Raw genomic sequence first — 26,537 nt, 5'->3', positions numbered from 1 at the left:
TGTGGAATTTGCTTTATAGCTGAAGAGAACGGCATAATTGTTTGCACACAACTATCACTGTGTCATTGTGTTTCCTTTTTTTCTGATCTGCTCATAATCTTTTGCTCTGGTGCATATCCCATAGCCTCACATTGCTGCAAATGCAATGCCTGCTCTGCTGCCTGCTCCCTATTGATGCCTGGGTTTTCTCCCTCCTAATCTTCCCTCTGTGGGGCACATGTTGAAACTTGAAGCGCTGCCAACTGAATCTGGCTTATGCCATTCTTCTGCCATTCTTCTGCCCACCTGCAGCCTCTCAAACAGCACCAAACTCTAGAAGACCTTGTAAGTTGTTGCCCTCCCTCCATTATCCAGGATAATATACTACTAGGTTACCCATAGGTTGTTAGGTACTCAGTGCCAGGTCTGGACCTATTAGGAAGAATGAAGTAGCTGGCTTGGGCAGCTGATTTTGCTGTCATTTAAGGGCAGCAAATTGTTAGCTATTGGTTTTATTTTTATCTGATTTTATCGGTGTTAAGATTGTATTGTTGGTAGGGATGGAAAGATCTGTCAATTTCAGTTCTCTCAGTTTCTCATTTTTCTAATCTTAAATTCAGTTCTCCACATTTCTGCAGCAATCTGCATTTTAAAAAAAAAATAAAATCCTCATGAAAATTCTCCAGCATTTTAGTGCAGATTTCTCCTACTAAACACATTTCGGTAGGCAGTTCTGACTAATGTGCATATTTTTGCAAGCCATTTCTCAACATATAATGCATTTTGCATATTATTTTCACTCGTACATCAATTTTACGCACACTTTCCCCTAATATATACATTCTTCCAAACATTGCTTGCAGAAATGCACTGCAAAATTTGGATAAATTTCAAAGGAAGCCTGTGTTTCAGTTCTCATATTGTTTAGGAAAGTGCAGATTTGATAGATTCGGCTCGAAATGAGAATTGGATGAAAATTCTTTCCCATCCCTAATTGTTGCTAATCAAATGGAAAGCAATTCGAAATGGGGTAGGAAGGTAGGAGGTGGGACTCTGCCTAGTTCACCAGAAGTCTTCTAAGCATCTTACTCCAGAGAGACAGAACTTGCAACAGCCCTCCCCCCAAGCGCTGGGATTGGAGAGCCCTGGTAAAATAATTCCCTTTGATGAACAGCTAGACCTGTCCATCAAAACAAGCTATCCATCCTCCTCTCCCCATTTGACCTGCGCCAGGGCATTTCTCTTACAGTCAGCTTAAATTTACCTTGCCCCTCCAAAAAAGAAAAGAAAAAAGATAAATTTGAAAATGCCTGCAACAGTGTGTGTGTAATGAAAATGGCACAAGGTTTTCAGGAGTCACTGCTCAGGGTACCTTGTTAACATCATGCTTGAACATGGCAAGTCAAACATTCCAGGGTACCCCAATTCAACTCATGTCTTGGATAGCATACAGAACCACTGCACACCTCTAGTACTCACACACTGCTTCTGCTCACCTTACTAAAAGAGAGACTGTGTCCATGCGCTCTTGCCTCCTGTTTGTGGGAGAGACACATTGTTCTCACATGTTGTTGTTGCTACCGCCTGCTTCAATGAGAGAAAGAGACTGACTTCTCCTTAAGCTGTCTGCCTGGAGAAGAAAAACTGGCCGTTGTGACCTCATGATGACACGGGGCTATTGTGACCTCATGCTGATGCTGCCCACCTGAAAGAGAGATAGAGAGATGCCCTCAAGTCCCATGTTGATAACTACTTCCATGTGAAAGGCATCCTTTGCATCTTGGGTCAGGCAGGTCTTTCTTCAGTTTATTGCTTCCTCTCAGCAGAAGTCTCAATGCTCAGGCAGACATCACACCTCACTTAGGGTATGGGATGACTGCCCTCTAACTTCTGCTGATGGCTAGGGATAACATCTCTCTGTGCTCTTTCTGCTTGCTGCCTGCCAGATGCATTTCTAAAGAAAGGGAGCCTCTGAAGGGTGGGCAGCCACTGTTTGGTGTTAACAAAGAGTCAAAGAAAGCCAGCTTGCAAAGGGCTGTAGTTATTCCCACAGAAAACAGTGAAATGCGAAAACTAAATTTTTAAAAAATACCTCAAAACTAAAAACAAAACTAAAACAGAAATTAGATCTCCCTCTGTACTCTCTGGAACCATTAGGGTATGGTACCTATATTCAGAGTTCAGGTCAGGGGTGGGGAACCTCTAGCCTGGGACCTGAATGTGGCTGCCCTGCAGGCTTTTCTATTTAGTCCTCAGTTCTGTCCCTAGGCCACATCCTCCCCAGCCATATGACCCTTTCTCCCCAGTCCATTTCCTCTCACCAGCCCAGCTTTGTACCCTCCTTGAGTATTTTTGCCTGGCTGGAAATGTGTCCTTGAACTCTGATAATGACTGTTGTTTGCCTGGATGGAGGGGCAGTCATTTAAGTTCTGCAGAACAATTTCAGTCCACCTTGATAGATGACGTCCTCCCACAAACCCCACCAGCTATGCTCCTGAGCAGCTGTACGCTAGGAATGGGGTTCACTGCATGGGTCTAATCCACTTGCATTTTGATAGTCCATTGATTGATCCCAATCCTCCCTTTTTTTGTTCCCACTTGCCCTGGCACTTGCCGATTCAATCTGCTGTGCGCGTTTCTGAGTGATTCAATCTGCGGTTGTTTTTTTGGGGGGGCGGCAATTTTTTTTTGGTAATTATTAACATAGATACTTATGTAAATGATCACAGTGTTTCATGTGGTTTTTTGGGCATTGGAAAAAACATTGCATAATTTTTAGGTAGCTTACTTGAATGATCATACCTGTTGTTACAAATGCAATAACTTTGATTATGAAAATAGTTACATAAAATAGAGGAGGGGAAGTAAAAAATTTTTTTTCCTGATTGCAGCCATGGCTACAAAATCCATGCCAATTACAGCCGCTGCCCACTGCAAGAAATCAGTGCCACTCTGAAAGGATAGCAGACTGGTGAATTCAGTCAGAATCTGGCATCAGGTCCGATGTAGCGGATATTCTGTTGCATCCCTACTGTACACCAAGCACACCACCAGGCATTAAAAGAAAAAATTGGAGTGACATAGTATGTTTATTTATGGGCATACAATCCACAGATAATTAACTGTATATAAGCCCTATTTAAATATGCTAATCCTAGTGATTACAGTGGAACTCCAGATACTTAACTTTTCCTTGATTTGCTCCATCTTTCATTCAGCGTTGGGTGTTTGTTTTTTGTACTGCTAGATTTTGGTTTTACTGATTTTTTTGGGGGGTAGGGAAATGAAATGTATTGAGGTCAATGCTTCTGAATAGGTGAATAGTTTTGTCCCCTTTTATAACATCCCCCCCTCATTGCCAAAGATGGTGACGTTAATGAAAAGGAAAACAAATCACCATCTTTTTCAGCTCAATCCTATTTCAATGACAACTAGTGATATAGTAATGTACAAAAATCTAATCTCTCTGGTGAGTACATGTGATTAGGAGATTGTTAGGGAGTTAATGCTGTAGCTGGTTCATTATATAGTGTGACCTTATGCATGTTTACTTAAAAGTGAGTTCAGTGGGCTTGTTTACTCCTGAGTAAGTCTGCATAAAAAAAAAGGTTTCTTGTTAAACAGATATTTTAAATGCCAGCACAACAAGCTTGTTTGGTTAGTATTATTGTCTCGTAATTTTTATTGCTATTTAATCTTTACATAATGAGGGAGCTCGTTATACATTGTTCATTGCAGAAAATGATGAAGAAGAGAATTCTAGTTTTAAAAAAAGCCAATTATATAAGTTTGTGGTTTTTAGGGTGCCCAATGAAGCTGTTGGAAGTGTTCTCTCAGTCCTTGTTATTGAAGCCTGAAATGAAATGGTCTGTAGTGGGTGTGGCCACCTGATTAGCCAAGCCAAACAACTATGAGTCTGGCTTTTAGAACTTGGTCCTTACTGAGCATGCCTGATGTTGTAATAGACTTCAATGTTAAATTTCTTAAATTAATTAAAAATCAGCCAGGAATTTTTTTTAACTTTTAAACTGCAGAAGATGAAGGTCAGAGTATGGGGCAAGGTCAGTAATAGGATTACAGGTACTCTGTGATTTTTAATTAATTAATTTCAACAACTTATGAGACCACTGACAGAAAAAAAATCCAACAGGGATCTGATTTTTCCCCTCTTGTTTTACACTTTGAACTCTGGATTCTCTCTGAGTGGTTTGTGTCTCCCCATGAAAACTTAGAGAGTTGTTAAGCAAGCATTTCTGCGTTCAGGACTATAAATTCAGGACTATAAATTTTGTGAGGCCCTGTTTGAAATGAGTTTATGGGAAGCTGCAGAATGACATAGGGGTATTTTCAATTTAATTTTGCAGAACGCAAAAAATCCATGCTGGCTATAGTATACAGCCACTCTTATGTATAATCAGAGTTTGGAAAAGTTACTTTTTTAAACTACAACTCCCATCAGCCCCAGCCAGCATGGCCACTAGATTGGGCTGATGGGAGTTGTCATTCAAAAAAATAACTTTTCCAAGCTCTGTATATAATTTCTACAATAGAAAGATGCATTCTGTAAATACTGCATGGGGTTGATTCACACATGCATATGTATTGATCAGTAAGGTAATACATAGCTCAGTGACTTATCATGCGATTAACCACAACTGAAAAGTGTGAGCCATCTCTACCTGGAAGTTTTGTGATTGTTGTCATATGAGGTGATGTGAACCTTGTCTGGGTGGTGTTTGATCTGTAACAGCAGTTTCACATATGCAGATGACTTAATGTTGCAGTCAGAGACTAATAAACATGCATGTGTGAAGAAAGGGACCTGCTTGTGTCAGTTATTATAGAAAAAGTTACTAATATTAATTACAGCAAAATAATTTTGCACAGTTCTGTTAGTTGCTCTGTTAGGTTCTGCTATGGATGTTTACTTTGTATTGTGCATTTATTTGCTTGTTTTAAAATATCAGTTGCTGTTATTTTCTGTATTGTTGTTAACTGGGTTTCTGGCTGCTTTGCACATAATCTTGAGATGTATATTTGTTAGGTGGTTGTTTAATAATAATAATAATAGTAATAGTAATTTCTCTATATCTGTCTGCATTCACTTATGTCAGGGGAAATGGAAATCTTTAGATAAGAGTCCAAACATGCCACTTCTCCTTAGAAACTGCAGAGGGGAATATCAGTTATCCTCTTCATCTGTGCCTTTGACATCACGAGCCATTGACCCAATTCACATCCTCATCTTATATCTATTTCAGTGTCTCACAAACAGCTGTACTCACCTTGAAAAACCTGGTTCAGAGTTTGAGATTGTTTTGGGACTCGGTTTTACATCAAGATGACCCAGTGGGAACAGTGGCCACGAGTGCTTTGACTCAGCTTTGGCTGGTTTGCCAGCTGCACTTTCTTCTGAGGAACTCTGACTAGCTGTAGTAGAACATAAACATTGGATTACTGCAATGTGCTCCACATTAGGTTTATTAGGAGCCCAGGGCGGCAAACAAAAGCACTAAAAACTTTAAAACATCATAAAAACAAACTTTAAAACACATTAAAACAAAACATTAAAACAAAAAATGTTTCTGAAAGGTTACCACAGAAGAGTCTTTTGAAGCTGCAGTTGGTCCAGAATGAAGCAACAAGGGTGTTAGTGGGTGTGTGCCCTTGGGACCATATTACACCTGTCCTGCAGCATGCCAGTTTGCTTCTCTATACAATTCAAAGTGTTGGTGATTACCTTTAAACCCTAAAAGACTTGGATCCAAGATACATAAACTATGAAAAAAATGGAAACGGGCTGCCTTCAAGTTGATCCCGACTTATGGAGGCCCTATGAATAGGGTTTTCATGGTAAGAGGAATTCAGAGGTGGTTTACCATTGCCTTCCTCTGAGGCTGAGAGGCAGTGACTGGCCCAAGGTCACCCAGTGAGCTTCATGGCTGTGTGGGGATTTGAACCCTGGTCTCCCAGGTCATAGTCCAACACTCTAACCACTACACCACACTGGTTCTCATACATAAACTATAATGTGACATAATGTACCTGAGGGATCACCTCCTCCTATTCTTGCTCCCTAACATCAGAAGGAAAGGCCTTTCTCTGTGTCTCATCTAGGATGGAAGCATGGATAGCAACAAGGGTAAGACCTTCTCAGTGGCAGCACCAATACAATGGAACACCTTGCCCTGGGAAGTATAGATTGTTCCCTCTCTGGCCGTCTTTCAGTTGGTAAGGACATCTGCATGCTGGCAAGCTTTTGCCCACTATGTAACGGTCATGTTTTAGTTGTGGTTGCTGCCTGTGTTGTATTTGACTATATTGTTGCACACCACTACAGTCTCTGAGCAGTGCAAGACTTCCAGGGGTTCCTGCGCTTATCCAGGGTTTGGTTAATTGGAAAGAAGGTCAGTTTAAGCTATAGTGTCTTATAGAATATATGGTTTTTATTTACATATATTCACAACTTGAGCATAATATGGAGGGTTTCAGAGCACTATCAGTCCAATAGATCTTGCTTTTCCATTAGGCTTGTAGGGAGATACTCCAAAATCATGGTGCAGAGAGCAGACCTCTCTGTGTGTATTTTCAAATTCACCCCAAGATGAGACTACAAGACACAAGCCTCTCCTTAGCTCTCTCTCTGGATTCTCTTCCCTGAAAAGAGAGAGCAGGACCTCTCTGGCCCAAAATATATTCATCTTGACAGACCCATTAGCTCACTCTGTTAGATTAACAAAGGGAACTAGTTAGACCAGTAGAGTAGGTTTCTTGGTTGCATATTCCAACCAAGGGATCACAGGCTTGAAGGGGACCCAAAGAAATAATCTATCCCAACCCCCCATCCCATAACAATGTTATTGTTCATTGTATTGCATGATATTGTGATTTTAAATTGTTGCAAGGCACCCGGCATGGTGCAAATGCCCTTGAAAGGCAGGGCAGAAATTTCTGCATGTATAAATAAAATAACTCACACGAAGACAAGAAGTTTGGAAGCAAAGGATCAAGAATATTTGCATCGGCAAACAAAGGTAAGGAAAAATCAGCACAATGATTCCATATGCATGCCCACCGATTAATGCTCATTTTGTTAAATAATAAGGAATAATCATTTAGCCTGTGAATTTTACCAGGGAGCAGCAGCTAATGTCTTCATCTTATCGCTCTACCTACAAACCTGGCCCTCCTTCTGAAATCACTTCCAGTGGACTTCAGAGAAACCTCAAAGTAACTGAAGCCAAGCTTTCATTATATGAATCCCATCTCTTCTCATCCAGAAGATATTATGTTTACCTAGAAGTCATTCAGTGTTGCTGATTTATTCCTATTTCAGTGTTACCTTTCGTAAGTAGGATTCAGATTGTAATTGCACACATTTTCAGAACATGCCCCCAAGCCAATTAGATCAAAGTGATAGCTCCTTTTGCATTCTAAAGAAAGTGGTTTTTAAATTACAGAGAATTTTTCTCCCAACACCATATGAGAGCCATGCAAATTTTGCTTCAGCTTCCTTATATTCAAATATTAGGGCCAAATACAGTACTTGTGACTTTTCAGTGGACATATAGTTTATTACCAACTGATTTTAGGGTGGCATGCTCTTAAGATTAAGATACATAAAAAATCCCTAGTGCAAATAAATTCAGTGTCATTAAATGACTTCCCATTTTATTGTATGGGCTTACTGCCACTAGCAGAGATCTCTAGAGGTGTTACTGCAGCAAGATTTTATGGAAGTCATCACCAACTAAAGGGCCAAACTTATGAAGAAATTGGTGCTATTCCATTATTTATTTATTTTATTTATTTTTAAATATTTCTATCCCACCCTTCTACCCTATAATAGGGCACTCAGGGCGGCTTACAAAAATAAAATCAAACACGTAAATAATAAAATTGTAAACAGTAAAATCACAAAAACATTAAAATAAATTAAAATGCAATTAAAATACATAAAATACAATACCCCCCCACATATATATACATATATATAGGGGGTGGTACTAAAGGGACTATAAAGGTAAAATTTAACGTAGAAGGCATAAAATCAGTGTCAGGCTCTACCTTCAGTCCCTCACAAAGGCTCTCTGGAACAAAGTCGTTTTCAGAAATCTGTGGAAAACCAACAGGGAGAGAGCAGAGCGGACTTCTTGGGGTAGGGTATTCCAAAGCTTGGGGGCCACAGCTGAAAAAGCTCTCTCCCGTGTGCCTGTCAGTCTAATGTCTTTTATTCCAGGCACGCAGAGGTGACCACAGGCAGATTATCTTAAATCCCGGGCAGGTACATATGGGCATGTGCAGGGAGCCCCAGATTAATCTGTAAGAAAGCAGGCCCACCAGGAGAAGAGTGCTCACTTGCAGGGCCAGCCCTACCATTACACAGAGTGAGGTGGTTGCTTCAGGCTGTGGATACTGGGGTGGGGCAGAGGGAGCACATGCACCATCCCCCCAGCCTTTCCCCCTGATCTCACCTGGCTGGTCCTACCCCCAAAAGGCTGAACAATGAGCAAGTAGTAGCACTTGAAGGGCACTTGTGTGTGCGTGTCATGTGCCTTACCCCCTGACCTAGCCTTCAGAGCTCAGCTCAGTTATAGAGCATCTGCTTTGCATGCAGAATGTCCCAGTTTCAATTCCCAGGATCTCCAGGTAGTGCTGAGAGAGGTCCACAGAGAGCTGCTGCCAGTCAGTGTAGTCAAAACTGAGCTACATGGACCAATATTACTCGTTATAAAGCAGCTTCCTATATTCCTTGATAGATGGGGCAGAGGAAAGTGTTCTATTCCCAGTGCTGAAACAGATGCAGCTGCCAGTCTGGGCAGCTTCTTCATGTGGAATGCTAGGGGGCACTACCTTGTCCTTTGCCTCAGGCAGCAAAATGTCTTGGGCTGGCCCTGCCACTGAGTGTGCTTGTTGCAATGGCCACTTTAAGCTCCGCACATGATGTAATTGTTTGTAACTGACAAGCCAGTGAAAATGTTAGCGGCAAACAATGACAAAATAAGGCCCAGGTGGAAATCATGCTTGGTGAATGAGGGAGTGTGCACTTGGGCACATGCATCTTAAATTCCTGGGGCTGCTTGGGAAACAATTGGAAATTTAGTCACAACAAGACCAAAATTTGCCCATCTGGAACATACACTATTCTAGTTTGGACCTTAAAATTGCAAGATAATCCTCTATTATAAAACACCTACTTTTAAAAAACAAACTATAAATGGACATTCTTTCTTCCTGTCGGTTCATGCTTTCAGCTATGGATTTATTCACCATGACCTCTCTGATTTAGTGTTTTGTGCCACTGGTTGTCAGGTGCCTCATGCTCCCACAAGCATTCTCATGGCACAGAGACAAGGCACCTTAATAAGGTCAATGTCATAAGAACCATGTACATACGAAGCATGAGCTTGGTTGAACAGAATCTGTATTCAATGAGCCTTGTTTTCATTTGTGGGCAAGTCAAACGGATTGGATGAGGAATGTGTGAAAATTGCTTTTTGACAGAGAGCAAGACACAATGAATATGATGAGGATACTTTTTTTGTTGTCATCATGAATCTTAGGCCTCTACAGTGATGGAGAAAAGTGAGACTGTGAAGCTTTTTTTATGCACTACTGGCCAAGCAGCTGAATTTTTCATAACCCCTTATGGTTTAACACAGCTGAACAAAAGGACGGTTCATCATATCCCACCAGAGATGTTTGCTTAGAGTCACTGATACTCAAAGCAGGGTTTTGTGTAGGGTTTGTGTGTGTGTGTGGGGATATTTTCACTTCTGACAAACAGAAGTCCTTGTTTCATTTTATGAACTGGATAATGAACATCAGGTTAACCCAACACAACATATTCTTGTTCAACACGGTAATCCTTAAGGGTGGATTCCAGGTACTTTCACATGTCGAGTGGCCGATTACTGAAGAGGAGGAGCTCAGACATAGGAATATAGGAAGCTACCTTATACTTAATCAGATTATTGATCTATCTAGCTCAGTGTTGTTTACACTGACTGGCAGTGGCCTTCCAGAGTTTTCAGAGGGGACATTCCCAGAGATACCAGGGATTAAACCTGGGACCTTCTGCATCCAAAGCAGATGCTCTACCACTGAGCTACGGCTGTCCCTGAAGAAGAACAAGTAAAAGAGTGTATGGTCAAGTGGGCAAAAAATTTTGGTTATAATATACAAATGGATCAATGGGAAAATATGTGGAAAAAAGGTTTGAAATTTACATTATGCTATAATCTTAAAGACATTTTTTATAAAATGATATAAAATGATGTATCGTTGGTACATGACTCCAGAAAAGTTGTCAAAAATGTATAGTAATGTTTCTAATGTATGTTGGAAATGTAAACAACAAGAAGGATCTTTTTATCATATGTGGTGGTTGTGTAAACAGGCAAAATTATTTTGGGCACAGATAGGTAGGATGATGCAAAAAATCTTAAAGATAAATATTCAGTCAAAGCCAGAATTTTTTTTATTGGGTTTTATGGATAAACAAAAGGAAAAGAAATATGGAAGAATAATATTATATATGATTACGGCAGCAAGATTATTATATGCACAAAAGTGGAAAATGGAATCAATACCAACAACGGAAGAATGGCTATTGAAATTAATGGACTTAGTAGAGATGGACAAATTGACATGCCTTCTCAGAGAAAAAACGACAGATACATTTCTTAAGGAATGGAAGCCTCTTTTGGACTTTTTGTTGAAAGAAAAAAATGAAATGATGATAATGGGATTTGACGATCAATTAAGATAGACTATGGAAAAAAGTGAATTTCGTATGTTTTAGGGGACAGGTTTGATATATATTATATACTTATAGCTGATCTGTGACAAATCGGAAGTCAAGTTTTTCTTTTTATTTTTGTTGTATTGTTTTTGTTGTTTGATTTTGTTGTGTTTGTTTTATGAAAATTTGAATAATAAAAATTATTACCAAAAAAAAAAAGAATTTCAGGGCTCAACCACAACCATTATATCATCATTGTTTACAGACATACTGTTTGTGATGATAAGATTGTTGTGCTCCATGAATAGTTTGTAGAGGGAGCTTGCATCTTCACACGTATGTCATCACAATAGCATGAACGTAAGAGCTCTGCTGGATCAGATCAAAGGTTCATCTGGCCACAGTAGCTGGCCAGCCAGATGCTTCTGGGAAGCTCAAAGGCAAGGCCTGAAGGCAGCAGCCTTCCCTGCTGTTGTTCCACAGCACTTCCTATTTGATAACATGCTGTCTCTGAACCTGGAGATAGCATATAGCCATCATGATTAATAGGCAATGATAATCTCATTGCCTGTGAATTTGTCTAATTCCATTTTAAAGCCATCTAAATGAGTGGCCATTGCTACATCTGGTGTCAGGGAATTCCATAAATTCATTATGAGCCAGAAGTGCTCACTTTGGCTTGTGCTGAATAAGAACATAAGAACATATCTGGCAGAATGTAATGCCATTCCATTTCATTGGATTATGAGAGAGAGAGAAATCTTATATCTGTCCACCTTCTCCACAAAGTGCATACTTTGATGAACCTCTGTCATGACCCCCATTAATCACATTTTTTTGAAACTAAAAGCACTCTACTGCCAGTGCTTTTTAGAATGCTTCCATGCCAGGGAGCTAAATGTAGCCCTCCAGGCCTCTCTGTCCAACCCTTGAGATTCTCCCTGAGCCACACCCCCTCTCCACAGGACATACCTTACACAACCCTCTCTGTGTTCTCAAATGCTTTTATCTGACTCGAATGTGTCCTTGGACTGGGATAGTTCATCTTGCTTGTCTGGACAGGGTTGGAGAGATGTGTCTGCATGTTGAAACCTCTAACCTTTGTGTGGCGGAACATACCCTATTGTACAAAGGAAAGAGTCACATCCAATGCTCCACCCACTTTTGCCTCTGGCCCCATCCACAACTGGCATGTAGCCCTTAGATTGAAAGGTCTTCCATCCCTGATTCATGTGTAACTGTAATCTGAAGATTTGTTGTTGATATTGACCATCCTAATACACCAAATGATTGGCTTTTGCCAGTAGATTTCTGTAGTCCCTCATGTTTTTTCAGTAGTTCTATAACTTATTTGTGTGAAGCGGAGGGATGGAATTTGGTTCCATCATTGTGAGGAAATGTAGCATGGGCCCTTTAAATAAAAGAGTAATTTTTCTGTATAATTTCCCCCATAAGTACGCCACCTAAGAGTTCCTGTTTCATATCTGTAGCATGCCGATAATACAGCAGTTTTAATTAGGTATTATGCAGAGGGGGCTAGTTCATGCATTTTAATACCAAAGTTGAAAGATGTCTGTGGAATAGTAGAGGTCAGTTTTGCATAGCAATAAAATTATATTTGTTTCCTGCAGGGCAGAGGTCAGTATCCTAACAAAGGATGATTTTTAGCATTGCACAGTGAATTTCATTAATATTTATTTGTTAGAGCATACATTAGCAAGCTGGGAGAGTCTGAGCATTTACACAAAATGTGAACAAGTAAATACAAGGGAATCACAAGGCCCTTGAAAGAGGTGAAGATGGAGCTAAAAATATGGAGTAAAAATAGAAAAGAAATTTGGAGATGACTTCTGCTTCAAAGCTTAGCACTGTAGAGCTTGTTCAATCATCTGGTGGCCTTATTGCATCTACTGTTTATTTTGGGAAGTTGTTCATTTGTTCACTGTGCACTGGACACCTTTTAAAATATCATCAGCAAATTTTGCTTGATGGTTCTTCAGATCAAGGAGCAGGTTTTCATCTATGCTCAGATACAATTGGATGCCATTTTGAATCTAGCAGGCTGGCTAAACTTTTCAAAACTGGACTGATTTTTTGATTTCTTAGAATTCCTGAGGGATGCCGGGTATGAGGCTGCAGATACGAGATATTTGTGGCCTGACTTGTTTGTTCTCTGAATCAAAGGAATTCTGAAGCTTTGGGTGTGTGGTAGATAGGGGTGGATGGATCTATGTCTAGACTGTAGTTGCTTTGCTGCTTTGCACCATGTTTTGCCAAAGGTTTTTTCCCTTCCCTGAGGCAAGAAAGTTTGGGATCTGAATGACCATGAAACACACTGGTAAGGAAAAAAATATTGTCCTCTATTGAAGCAAAAGCTATTGGCTGTGACAAGCAGGCATCTACACTTACAACTAATGAGCACAGTTCATGTTCTCCTTTTTCCCTCCTGGAAGCCCCAAACAGCAGACATTGGAGAGATCCCTTTATGGCCCTGTTTGGATTTATACCAAACTGCCCTTCCCTGCAGGCCAGTGTCGAGTCTTATCTGCCCAGATCTTGGGCCCTCTATTTATACCCAAAAGACCCTCTGGGACGGGGCATAGGTGGCACATATATCTGTGACATTTTTTATCTTTCCCAGGGGTTAGCTTCTTTAGATCTCACACTTGGGACTTTTGTTTATCTCACAGTGACCTTGGAGTTGTTACAGGTTGGCCTGAGAATGCAGCTGTGAAGCTCACGCCCGGCTCCTGTCAGCGTATGTGATTAGCTCATCTGCTGTTTGTTTTGACTAATTTCAGCATAGGAAGAGTGAAAAAGCCTCTTCCTAAACAGAACTAGGAAGCCTGCAAATTCTTGAACAGAGCTCTCATAGACTCCAGTACTATGCTAGAAGTTTGCAAAGCGATAAACACCCTATAGATCAGGGGTATGAGACAAGAATTATGGGACAGGAGGAATGAGGCATGCCACACTAAGTCTTCTCGTTACATCTAGATGTCTTGCAGTTTTATTTGCCCCTACACATCATAAGTCTGTTCTATTCCATTTTTACATCATTCTATAATTCCTTTAAACTGCAGAAAACTTTGCAGTTTTTGGTACATATGCATTTTGGTATGCATTTTATTCTTCTAAAAACCTAATTAATGTGTGTGTGTGTATGTGTGTGTGTGTGCTTTTTAATACAAACCAACCATTTTTGTACACACTTTGATATGTTTTTGAGCCAAAAATGGCTATAATTTATGAAATTTGTGAAATTTTGAGAAGTTAAAAACTGAAGGATCAAAACAACAACAACAGGAACCCAAGTGGCAACAAAACAATAGTGACTATTTAAAGATGAACATACATGTAAACCTAAGTAAGTATATGTGTATGTAAATGTACTGCCTTCAAGTCAATTCCGATTTATGGCGACCCTATGAATAGGGTTTTCATGAGGCTGAGAGGCAGTGACTGGCCCAAGGTCACCCAGTGAGCTTCATGGCTATGTGGGGATTCGAACCCTGGTCTCCCAGGTCGTAGTCCAACACCTTAACCACTACACCACACTGGCTCTCTAAGTATATCTGTATAGGATACAAAATTACAAAATAGAAGTTGTCCAAGCTGTAGCCACTATATAAACAACAACAAAGTTCTCCAAATAATACAGATAATAATTGATGAGATCTCCAGGTTTGTATCTCATTTTGTGCTTCTTCAGAACCAAACTGGAGAATTACAAATGCATGTTTCTGAAGAAGCATGAAATGAGGTACAATCCTGGAGATTTTATCAATTATTATATGTATTATTTGGAGAACTTCATTGTTTCCCATATAGTGGCCACAGCTTGGGCCACCAGCTCAAACTCAATCAGGATGGTTTGCTCCAGCACACATCACTTCGCGTTTACTTCCATTGAACTGAATTCACCATTTTGTTGCCTGTTCATCTAGTTTGAAGAGCTCCTTTTGGAGCTCCTCACAATCCATTTGTTTTGGATTCTACCTCTGAGCTATAGCCCTTGTCTGTTAGAGAGACGATGTCTATAGCAATCATGTATGGAAAACCAATTCCAATTAAAGCCACATAGCTTTTTGTATAGACCATACTTGTATTATCAAGGAGGAAGTGTAGCAGCAGCAGCAGCTTCCAGCAACACATTCTCCATCACACTGCTTATCACAGAGATGAATTCAATAGGTTGGCAAAAGCTGTGTCCGTAATGAATTTCATGGCATTTCTGGGTTTTGTCACTTTCCACAAATTCTGGACCACTCTACTTAACTAATATCTTCATGGTCAAAGTGTGAGATTCTCCATGTTCATTGGTCATATCACCAGGACTCCTGTTTTTATATAGTTTCATGTTAAATGTATGCATGAGATTGGAGAAAAGCAATCAAAACATTGGGAAAGAAAAAAAAATCATTTAAATTATGGCCTATTAAAATGCAACAGGCAGTGCAAAGAGCTTGCCATGGAGCAGACCTCAGCCCTATTGACTTTCATTGCAGTCTGGATGTGTATGTTGAAGTTCCATCTGGCTAAATGGAAATAATTGCTCAGAATCTGGCAGTGTCATTAACATTGCAAAGAAATGACTCTAATATTCATGGAGTTCCTTATTGCATCATTCCATGGTGATTTACATTCCATACTAGCACCTTATCTATCTCTTATCATCATCCTTCTGGGCTCTTTCTTAGCTTTTGAGTCTCTAATATTCAAGATGTTGCTTCATTCAGAGAGAAACATTTTTAAAATATGCTTGTGAGCATTAGAAAATTGTAGTGCCCTGAACCAGTTAAAGTTACAGTACTGTCATTTACATGTCTATTCAAAGGTAAGTCCCATTGAGTACTATGGGACTTACTCCCAGGGAAATGTGCATAGGGCTGCATTATGTAACACTTGTGGACTGAAAATAACAGTAGCAAATACTGATCATATTTGCTGGATTGATTTCTGTTCTGGACTTAGGATGAGAAAGCAAACATTAGCCATTTCTGCTTCCATTTCTCTTTTCATTGGAATTCTCCAACATCCTTAGCTACGACTGGAACTACTTAGTTCCATTGCTGTCAATGTACTCATAAGTAATTTTAACTGGATTGTGGCATGTCACCATGATTCAAAGGGCTGCATGTATGAAGATCATAAACACTCTCATTTTGCAGATTTTTCTTTTGCAGTCGAGGGGTGAAATAAAACACAGAGACATCAGCTTGGGTTGAACAAGGGCCACTTTATTAAATTACATTAAAAAACCCAATTTAAAGTGACCTGCAGAAGGAAAACCTAGGTGCGGGAACTGTCTATAAGCAAGTATATTGCCACACAGCTCTCGGGCGACCAGACCCTGCTGGGGCAAGGGCAAGCCCATGTGCTTACCCCTTACCCCAGCCACACCTTGTAGGTGAGTAGGGGGGCCTTCCTACGTCATCCCCACCCGGGGCTGGATAACTCTTGGGTAGATGAGATAAGTTGGCCCCAGAGGCAGCCATATCCTGCCCTCAAGCTGGAAAGTTCTGACAGACAGGCCTCCAAAACCGCCAATCACCTTCAAAGGTGCCTAAGGGGGCCACCTAGCTGTCCTTACCTATTTCCCTTCCCGCACCTTCCCACCACAAAAAGGGGGACAAATCTCTATTTAGTCCCCTTTTACCCCACTGCAGAGAAGAACCTCTCGCAGACACCTCTGCAGGTCTTTCAGGAAGAAGTCATTACCTGCATCAGACAGGTGAATGCCATCGGCCCTGTATAGTTCAACCTCTGAATGCTGAATATGGCGATGCGGAATGGCTAAATCCCCATGCCCAAGAAGAGCCAACCGAATATGCCGGTTGACCTTCTTCCATGCTCTATCGAGCGCCCATGGATTCCATACCCCACGCCACACCCTACGTGGGAGCAAGTCTGACCATAGCAGATGTACCGAAGGCCACCTTTGCCTTATCACCTGCATGTCCTTACATGCCTGAACCCTGAGGGCCTTGCCCTGCAGCAAACCAAGGTCATTACCACCCAGGTGAATGACCACCACGTGCGGGGTTGTCCGCACTACATCCTGCTGGAACAGAGTGGGTAGGAGCCCCTCCCAATGCATTCCTCGCCAGCCAAGTCACTGTACCATAGCCCAACGACTGAGGCCCAGCTGCGAGCCCATGCTTGACCTCGTTGCCCTCCGGGCTGCCCAGAAGATCATGCTGTGGCCGCATATGAGGATGCGCGTCTGCTCCCTCCCCGTCCAGCAACCTGTCAAAACAAATAAAACTTATTAGGCTTCTGCATTCCCAAGCCCTCTAAAAGGGGCGAATGTAGCCCTTAAAGGCACCAGAGGACCAACGTCCAACTGCCTGTACTCTTGTTTGGGGAAAACCAATACCTGCTGCCGTAGAAGCAGCTCCAATTCTGAATGTATGGGTTCCAAACTGTGAGGGGTCAAACCCTAGCTTATGCAATGCTTGCTTTGTTAATGCCCAAAACTGGTATTTTGTGAGGGGAACCTCACTTGCATGGGTAAATAAATATCCATCCCCCGGTCCCCTATCTGCCAAAAATGCTTGTAAAGCCCGCACTGGGCAGAGGGTAGGCACTGTGGATGGGGCCAACCTGATGCGTCATCCCTTGCACTTCTGGTCCGTCTTAGACCAGTCCGTCTCAGATTTATGCAAGCACAACCCCCTTCCATGGTAATATCTGCCAAATGAAGGGCACAACGAGATAAGTCTCGCTTGGAGCCAGCTACCACTTCTCCAATTCAAAAGGCACCAAAAAACAGTGTGAGGGCCACTGCCTGAAATAGTAAGGCTTCATAGTTGGAGGAGCAAAGTTTGTCCCACTGGCCACTCAAGGCTATTAAAATGTCGACTGAAATAGGTCGACGGGAATCAGGCGTGGCAGGATGCTCCCTAGCCCACCCTGCCAACATGCGGCGGACCCTAAAGTCCCCTGCATAATCCTGAAAACCACCTTCCTTTGCTAAGAATGACAGTGGGGGAGGGTGACACCAACCCCGGCTCCTGGGTTATCACGGCCTGTTTCAGAGCAGGAAGCCACTCCGGGGACTTCCACTGGGGGGGCTACCAGGCCAAAGCGAACAAAAGCAAAGGCTCCAGGTGGCTCAAATGTGGGGCAGCGGCAAGGGGCTAACAGTAATATCCTTGCTTTGAGTTTAGCGAGGCTTGACGCTCTTGAGACCTGCCCTGACTCTATCCAGATGGTGAGTGATGGGCCAGTGGCTCCCCCTGTGCTAATAGCAGCGATAGGGACTGGAGGAGAGGTGGCGACACCCCAGACTGGAGTGACATCAACAGCTGTGGTGGACTGCCCCATTGCTGGTTTGGCTGTGCCGCTGGTGGGAACAGGTGAGTCTGCCAGGCCTGCTCTGGCCACTGGGTCGCCAGGCTGGGGGTAGACTTTTCAAGGCCCATGGGTTACCAGTCCAGGGAAGTCCTTTCCCAGCAGGGTCCCTATCTCCAGCATCATATAAGCCAATCAGCATGAAAGGGGAGTGTGTTAGCCACTGAGAAGAGTCTTATAACTTGCTTCCTTGACCTTTCCTGCTGATTGGAGCTGATCAGTGATAGCGAGTGAGTCAGCTGTTCTAAAGCCTCCAGGCGCATCAAGATGGCAGCCCATGGCGGCGCCGTCTCCTCGTCCGAGGAGCCAGGTGCCGGGGGAGGGCGTTTTTGTGGCTGTCTAACTATTGTCAATGCCTGGAACATGCCGTGCCCGAAAAAGCATATTGAAACGCAGGCACTGGAGAACAAAAGCCCAGACAAGGCTCATAACCCTGGCGTTCCTAGATGTAAGGGAATTGATAACATGGACCGTGGCCATGTTATCACACCAAGAATGGACCGTAGAGTTCCTCAGCCTCTCGGCCAATAAATAAACAGCCACCACTATAGGGAAGAATTCCAGAAAGGTTACACTCCGTCCCTGGCAATTACTGCCATAACTAAAACAGATTGAAGATTGTAGGCCATGAAGGCCAGCTGGGAGTTGGAGGCCATGAAGGCCAGCTGGGAATTTGAGTATGGGATTGTGAAACCAACAGGGGAAAACACCATAACACAGACAAACCTCCCCTTAAACCGGGTAGCCTGCAAACAAAGTTTGTAGTACCTTGAGTCTAACTTGAGTCTAACCTGAACAGCTTATGCTGGTGGCTTCTTCTTACCCCTTTGAAGGGCTCTTGCCTCTTATCTCACTGTTGCACATATCCTTCTGCAAAGGGAAGGAAATCATTTATGAGTAAGTACACCTTACAAACTACTATTTTGTTGCAGCTAACCTAGTTACCCCAAAGCACAGAGACTGAGGATATGCTGCTGTCACCAATAGTTGGACCCACTGTAGCTTTTTCCTAGCGGGTTTCCAAAGCACCAGTAAGAATAGGTGTTCAAATTGCAAAATTTGCATGCTATATTGATTTCAAGTAACTGATATCCTACATATTAAAATAGACATGCCAATGTAAAAGTTGCATGCTATATATGACTTCAGGTAAATGATATCAGAAATGTTGTTGTAAAATCATCAAGAAAGAATGAAGAGTCTGCCTGAATCTTAAAAGGCAGCTTCCGTGTCACAATAGTCTAAGATCCTGTCAAGACCACCCCCTGTTTTAGTAAGGTCTAAAATCCTAGAAATGAGGATAAGAGCCTAATAAGTAGCCTGTCTTTCCTCTTTATTCCTATCCACCCATCAAGCCACATTATCATCTGCTAGACCTTCAATTCCCTGCAGAAGTTTACATATTCCTCTTTGAATATAACAAATGCCATATGCTTTGTTGTTGATATGAGACCAAATTCAAATAAATGCAAATTCTATCTCATAGTTAACAAGGAATGTGTAACTGACACGTGGAAAAGGATCACTGTCATCTAAGTTATGGTGATGTAGACGTTTTCTAGCAAACCCTGTCATCTCTGCACACCATTAGTATCCAGATCTGAAGACCGAAAGGCCCAAAAGGCTCACCCGGCCCTACAAAGGCCACATGTAATATAATAACAATAAAATTAGCTACCTCAACCTAATATATTCCTGGGCCTAGCAGGAAGTCAGAAGCCTAACCAAAGAGCTCTGCACCCCCCAAAGCAGCCACCATGTAATAAAATTAATAGAATAAAGTACCTTGAACTTAATATAGGCCTGAGTCATGCAAAGGCCGTAAGCCTAACCAAAGAACCCTGCACAATGGCCAAGAGAGGCTGCCAATGTGTCAACCACATCCTTCACCGTCTTGCACCCCCTACCTAGGCTGAACTCACACCCAGCCTTGGCAACCAAAGGGGGGGGAATAGGGCCTGTTGAGGCTCGAAAGGCTTGTGCAGCCTCCTCTCCCATAATTAGTTCTAAGCCTGCAGCCCACGGCTATTGGGAAGATTTGAACCCTGATCTCCCGGGTTGCAGTCCAAACCTCAGCCACTACACCAAAACCTGTCCCAGGCGTATGGGTGGGGTAATTTAAAAATGTCCAAAGGCCTGCATTTTATGAGGGGACCTCTCACACACACACCATTTCCTTTCTTGGGTGGCATTATTGCTTTAAATCCACCCCGACTTACAATTATAATTATGAATATTATTATTAATAATAATAATATTATACCCAATGACTGTATGTGTGATTCCTTTATTCCCAGTCATTGGCTTATAATTATAATTATGAAATAATAATTATTAGAAATGCTGTGTGGTGAAATTAACCTATTGCAGTTTAGCTCACAACAATAAATACACAAACAGTATCAGTGTCAAACAATGCAATACCAATATTATTATTAAACTAAAGACACTGCTTAATGTATAAAACCCCTAATCATAAGCCATGCAGCACCTATAATTTATTTATATTCAATAGCATCTAATAGTGTAATTCAGATTATAATTGTGTTGAGTTCTTGTTTAACTGGCTGCCAAGGCAGCCTTGAGGTGGTGCTGCTGGAGAGTACAGGCGTCTCCCTCCCCCACCAGCCGTGTGTGCGTGTGCCAGCCACGTTTGGCTGAGTAGGCCCCTTTAACAAGGCCCACTCCAGCCGCAGCCGCTCCTCCAGGCACACGACCACCCTGCCTGCAGCCCACACCCCTAATGGGGAAATAAGGAGGCCAAAATCGGCCCGCAAAAGGCTTCTTGTGCTGCAAAAAACTGCTGTTCTGCAGCTCCATCTCCCAGCTGTTCTGTCCCTTGCCGTCCACGTTGCACGAGCAAAGAGGGGGTAGGAAAGGGCGGCTGGGCTTAAATAGGCCCTTAAGCCCCGCTCCCTCACGCTGCACATCACGTGTGCGTAATAGACGCGATGTGCAACTTTGCCCTTACAGAAGATGGAGGCAGCAGCTTCGCCTCCGACTGCAACTAGGCCCCACTCATCAGTTACACGGTGAGTGAGGCTTCATTTCTGAGCCTTTACTGCTTCCCAAATCACTAAGTATTGAAAAACAATTCCTCTGAGGGTGTTTTGGGGTATTTTTTTTAATGAATGGGAAGTGGAAGTGCCACTGGTGTGAACCCACTACTGGATGTTTTTCTTTTAAAGATTCTCACATGAAATCCTAAAATTTGCTTTTGGAAGTTGGGGTGGCATTTAAAGGGTAGTTCATGGTGGCAGGGGAGAGAGATTCTGAAAGTAAACTCTGGAAGAAATTGGGTGCATACACAAACTATGCCCTTGGACCATTTTGGATCAAGAGCTAGGTGACAAATATAGAAGATGTCTTCATAGAGGATTGCTTCTGTTTTAAAGTTTATAGCCATGTTGACGGTAGATCTGATATATTTGGTAGCTTTTGATATATTCTTTTTAAAAAAGTGTATATTTGATTTTGTGAGCTCTCTAGCAATGGAGGTATTCAAGAGGCAGCTGGACAACCACCTGTCGGGTATGCTTTAATTTGGATTCCTGCAATGAGCAGAGGGTTAGATTCTATGGCTTATAGGCTCCTTCCAATTGTACTATTCTATGATTCTATATTTGGGGGGAGCAACTGTAACATCTTGAGATAAGCAGCCGAGGGACAGTTGGATCCTATGGATATCCCTCTCCATATGTGTGTTACAATGGAAAATTTTGATTGATTTGTTCCATGTGAAATAGATCTGTAGTAAAAGCCAATGTTAAGTTGTCTGACATGCAAGGGTTAAGGGATGAAGGTCAACACTGGAACAACAAGTGAGATTCACATACAACTGTATCATCTTGTGTGCTGTGCGTAACTATGCCAGGTCAAGACTCCCAAGACTCCCACCTATGTACTTTGTGCAATCTGCCTAGTGATAGAAGAATATATCTATGCTTGTGAGAACTGTAATTTTAGACCTCACTGGACTGGCAAGAGCTGCCCGTGGGTCTCCGTTTGCAAACGTAATAAAGCTTTGGTTTGAAACCTTGAGTCTCACGTTGTTTGAGTATTGGGATCTCATCCAGCGGTATGAACCTCAAAATTGAGTGTAACAACTTGGCAAAGCCAGGCAGGAGTTTCCTCTGGTGACCCGTCGGCTCCTTGGGCCGCGCTGGAGAGCCAGGGGTAGAGCGCTCCAGGTCGTTTTGGCCTGCCCTGGGGCCGGGCAGACAGAGACCAAGTAGCACGATGGTATCAATTGAGGACTCCCTTTTAGAGACTCGAGCAAACCAACGCCCATCCGGATGCGGATTCCCCTTCCCGACGAAACCCGGTAAACATTGGGGGAACCCAAAGGGAAGGTGGGAGGATGAGAGCCTACTGAAAAGCCCAGGGATCCTGTGGGACGTGGAATCCCCATCTGACCCGGTGCGTGAGTGTGTGACTGAGACGCAAAAGTGCTTGCGAAGTGAGTGTGGAGTCTGGATTCACGGTTCCATCTATCCCGCGAGGGAAGCGGCTGGAGAAAGATGAAGCGAGAGAAGTGGTGTGTGTCAGTTGGGTCAGGGTTGTGAAGCAACCAGGTGAAAACCCCAAGAATGGGAGTAGGGGCATCCAAACAAAAAGGAGGGACACCCCTTAGTTTAGTGTTAAAACATAAAAACTGGTTTTTGGGGAGATATGGGGAGTGGATAGTATCTAACAAGGGGATGAAAATGTGTTGCCAGAAGGTGTGGTCAAGTTGGGGAGTAGGCTGGCCAGAGGGAGGAACGTTTGATTTAAATGTTATTCAAGCTGTTTGTAAACAAACCAAGATGTCCCGGTATACCTTCACCCCCACAGACAATGTTGCAGACTAGTGAGGAAATAATGAAGGACCTTTGTAAGCAGAGCGAGAGAAGGCTACGGAATATACAAAGGGAAATTGATATTATGCAGCACCAGTTTGAGCAAGATATGAAGCTCTTGTGGATACAGGAGCTACATTTTCTGTTTTACCGGGGGCAAAGCCTGACGTAATAAGCCCCCATAAGACGCAGAAATGGAAGGGATTTACTGTAATGGCAGTAAGATCTTTGACCAGTGAGGACCCTCCTCCCAGTTATTTTGCTGATGAAGAATCAGAGAGGGGAACAATTTTGAGTCGTTCCATAATACCCTCTGCCCCGCCTCCACCTCCCAACCCCGGAGCTGGAACTCCTCAGGCGAGGCAGGAGGATACCTTTCCAGATTCAGATGATGAACTTGAAAAGGGGAAAGGAGAAGGGGCCTCAGGGGAAATGGTCATGCGCTTGCGAGAAAAGGAGAAAATTAGAAAGAGGATGGTGGTTGAGCACAAGATGTGGTTGGAATGGAATTTTAAGGAATGGAGTCAGTTGTCAGGCTCCCATGTGTGTAAGGTTTGTAGCATTTTCCCGGGAAATAAGAGTGGTATTAGGAATGATTTTGTCTAAATAGACGTGTATGAATTAAGTACTCAAATGTGAAGTGGTTATATGTGAGAAGGTGTGAAGGTTTCTTTGAGTGTCTGTGTGAAGGTTTTCTGTGGGAATGTTATAAGGGAACTTTCTTCCCTTTACTGTCACTTCCTAAAACATGTTGTTTTTTCTTGTTGCTTGGATCGGCTGTGCCGTCCATGCTACTATTTCTGCTGACTGTCCTTGTTTTTCATAGGATTTAAAGATCTAATCTGTTCCTTTAGTAGCTTTTAGCAATCTTTTAAGTTAGTGTGAAGAGATTTGCTCTGTTTGTTTAAGCAAGTGATTAAGAGGAAAAGGGAGTACAGAGATGGTCCTGGAAGTTTTAGGCTTCCCTACAGCAGGCAAAAGCATAGTGACATCACCTTTAATGAAGGGTGGTATGTGGAAGGAACCCCAGTAAGCTACTAAGGGGGTTCCCTAAACTGGGTCCCATCCATTTTGAAAGCCCTTGATAACACTTGTGTCTCCCTCCCCTTCCGCAAAGTCCTGGGGAACGAAGCCTTGCAAGTATTTTGAGCCGGTGGGGCTAGGTACTTGGAAAAGGTGGAAACAGGATTTGCACTGGGAATGTTCAGTGCTCTGGCTGGCAGAGACTCCTAACTGGTTTCTGTCCCTTTAGATACCCCCCCTCTGGTTTTTCCTTTTGAGAGTCAATCTGGGAGAAAAAGCTGGTGACAACAGCTTTACTCATGAGTGACTTGATTTGGGAATGTGGCATTTGAAGGTGGCTCATCCCTGAACTTATTTTGAAATTAGGTTTGGTTGTTTTGTGTGTGCACTGCTTCATTCTTTGCATTTGGCTTTTGGTGTTGGAGATTTCTAAGCTATGGCAAAAGTGGCAGCCATGGAGGGAATAATGTTTTGCTGTCTCTTGTTTTAAAGTGATTGGGGAAATGTCCTTTAAATGCTGTGGTAAATCCAGAGGTTAAGGTATAGAAATTCCCTGGCACATTGTTATCCCCCTCCCCTTCTGTCCTTGGCAACAAAGCTTTGGCAAACGTGTTGGGCTCTCAGGTTATGTGTGTGTTCCTCACAGAGAGGAAAGCAACTGAAAAACCTGCTCTTATGGGGTTAATCTGGCTAGGGAGAATACCAAGGCCGTCTGTGGCAGCTGTGCCAATACAAGGGCACTCTTATCTACTTAAGGCTTGAGAGAAACCGAAAGTGGTGTGGGGGTGTAGCATGATGTGGAAGAAGCTGATTGTAATTCTGAATGTCTCAGTAAAAGGACTCTTAATGAAACCATTGCCTGTGACTGGATCTTTTCCTATACCGAACCTGCTTTTGGTGTTGTATTGGACCACACGCACTATAGCAGCGCAACAAGGGTTATGGGCCCAGGATTCTGGTCCGCTATACAGCGCTAGAGCCGGTTCTGGTCCGAAATCTCGGAGCTGAGACGCGAGCTTGGTCGGAGGCCGTGTGAGAAAGAGGTGAGCGGAAAGCAGAGCACTGAGAATGGCAATAAATATGTCTGCTGGAATGCCTATGGAACGGTTCACTGAAATAAATTATGCCAGCTGGAAGCTACGGATGAGGGCTTTTCTGATCAAAGAGGATCTGTTTGAAGTCATTGACACCACCCCACCAGCAGCCCCTCAAGCGGCATGGACACGTAAGGATGAAAAGGCGAAGGCTTTTATCACATTAGCACTGTCCGACTCTCAACTGCTATATGTGAGAGATGAACCCACAGCAAAACGTATGTGGACTGTTTTGAATACTGTACACGTGCAACAGACCGCAGGGAGCAAACTTTGTTTGGTGAGGTTATATCAGATGCGTCTAACTGAGGAGAGCACCATGATTGAGCACTTAATGGAATTTCGACGTCTGTTTGCAGAGTTGGAGGACAGAGGGGTCGAGCATAGCAATCTACAAAAGGTGTACATCATTTTGTCTTCCCTTGACAAGAAATGGAACAATTTCGTGACATCTATGGAGGCGATGCCTGACGGAGGATTGAGTCTGGATTTTGTAGAAGAGAAACTCAATCAAGAATGGCAAAGAAGACAGGAGGCTAGAAGGACTGAGCTGAAAGAAGCAGTCAAAACTAAGCAGTCTACCTTCAAAGAGCAGCATGGACTAAAATCCTGTTATTTTTGTGGAGCAAGGGAACATATACAGCGGAACTGTGCAGCCAAGCAAAGAGACAGAGGCTGGAAGCACTCTAGTGTGAACTTTGTTAGTGCCCAGAAGCATAAAACAATTAACTCTCAATGGGTAATTGATAGTGGAGCTTCTCATTGCCTCATAAATAATGCAAGCCTATTTCACTCATCGAAACCAGTGCAGGAAACTGTTTTATTGGCTGACGGATCCAAACGTGACGTCCTGGCGCGTGGAACTTTGAAACTGAGTAAGCTCCAGACCATTTTGACAGATGTATTGTTAGGCCCGCAATTGGCAAGTAATATTTTGTCTGTAAAGAAACTAACAGATATAGGTTATTTAACGTTTGAGCAAGGGAGATGTGTTGTTAAACGAGGCAATGAGATATGCATGCAGGGGTGTCTGTTAGAGTCACTGTTCACATTGCAAAGCACTCACGCTGAGCCGGAATGTGCTGTATTAAGTGCCAATAGACAGTTGCACGAAAACTGTGTACATCAGTGGCACAGAAGATTGGGTCATGCTCATTATGACACAATTAAGAAAACCCCTACTCATAGTGAGAACATGAAATTACAGGGGTGTGAGCAAGTATATGAATGTGATGCGTGTTACAGGGCTAAAGCCACAGTGGCACCCATAAATCAAAAGACAGAATGCACAACCACTGCACCATATCAGATGATACATGTCGACTTATCTGGACCATTGCAGTGTTCAAAGGGGGGTGCTAAGTATTTCATGGTTGTGGTAGATGATTTCACAAGGTATTGTCATGTGTACTTGCTGAAGAGAAAGGATGAGGCAGATACAAAATTACGCTTGTTCATAAAGAGAGTAGAAATACAACATGGGGTCACAATAAAATCATACGC

General features: G+C 42.7%; 1 non-coding gene across 1 annotated transcript; it reads right to left on the bottom strand.

Moving 5' to 3' along the window:
* Positions 1 to 10,025: 10,025 nt before the first annotated feature.
* TRNAP-UGG (transfer RNA proline (anticodon UGG)) lies at positions 10,026 to 10,094 on the bottom strand. The gene has a single exon. It is a non-coding gene; the product is annotated as a tRNA-Pro (tRNA).
* Positions 10,095 to 26,537: the final 16,443 nt, after the last annotated feature.

This window comes from Rhineura floridana, chromosome 9 (genome assembly GCF_030035675.1).
Source record: "Rhineura floridana isolate rRhiFlo1 chromosome 9, rRhiFlo1.hap2, whole genome shotgun sequence".
NCBI lineage: Eukaryota > Metazoa > Chordata > Lepidosauria > Squamata > Rhineuridae > Rhineura > Rhineura floridana.
The sequence above is the reverse complement of the archived record's forward strand: the minus strand, read 5'-3'. Positions and strand labels throughout refer to the sequence as shown.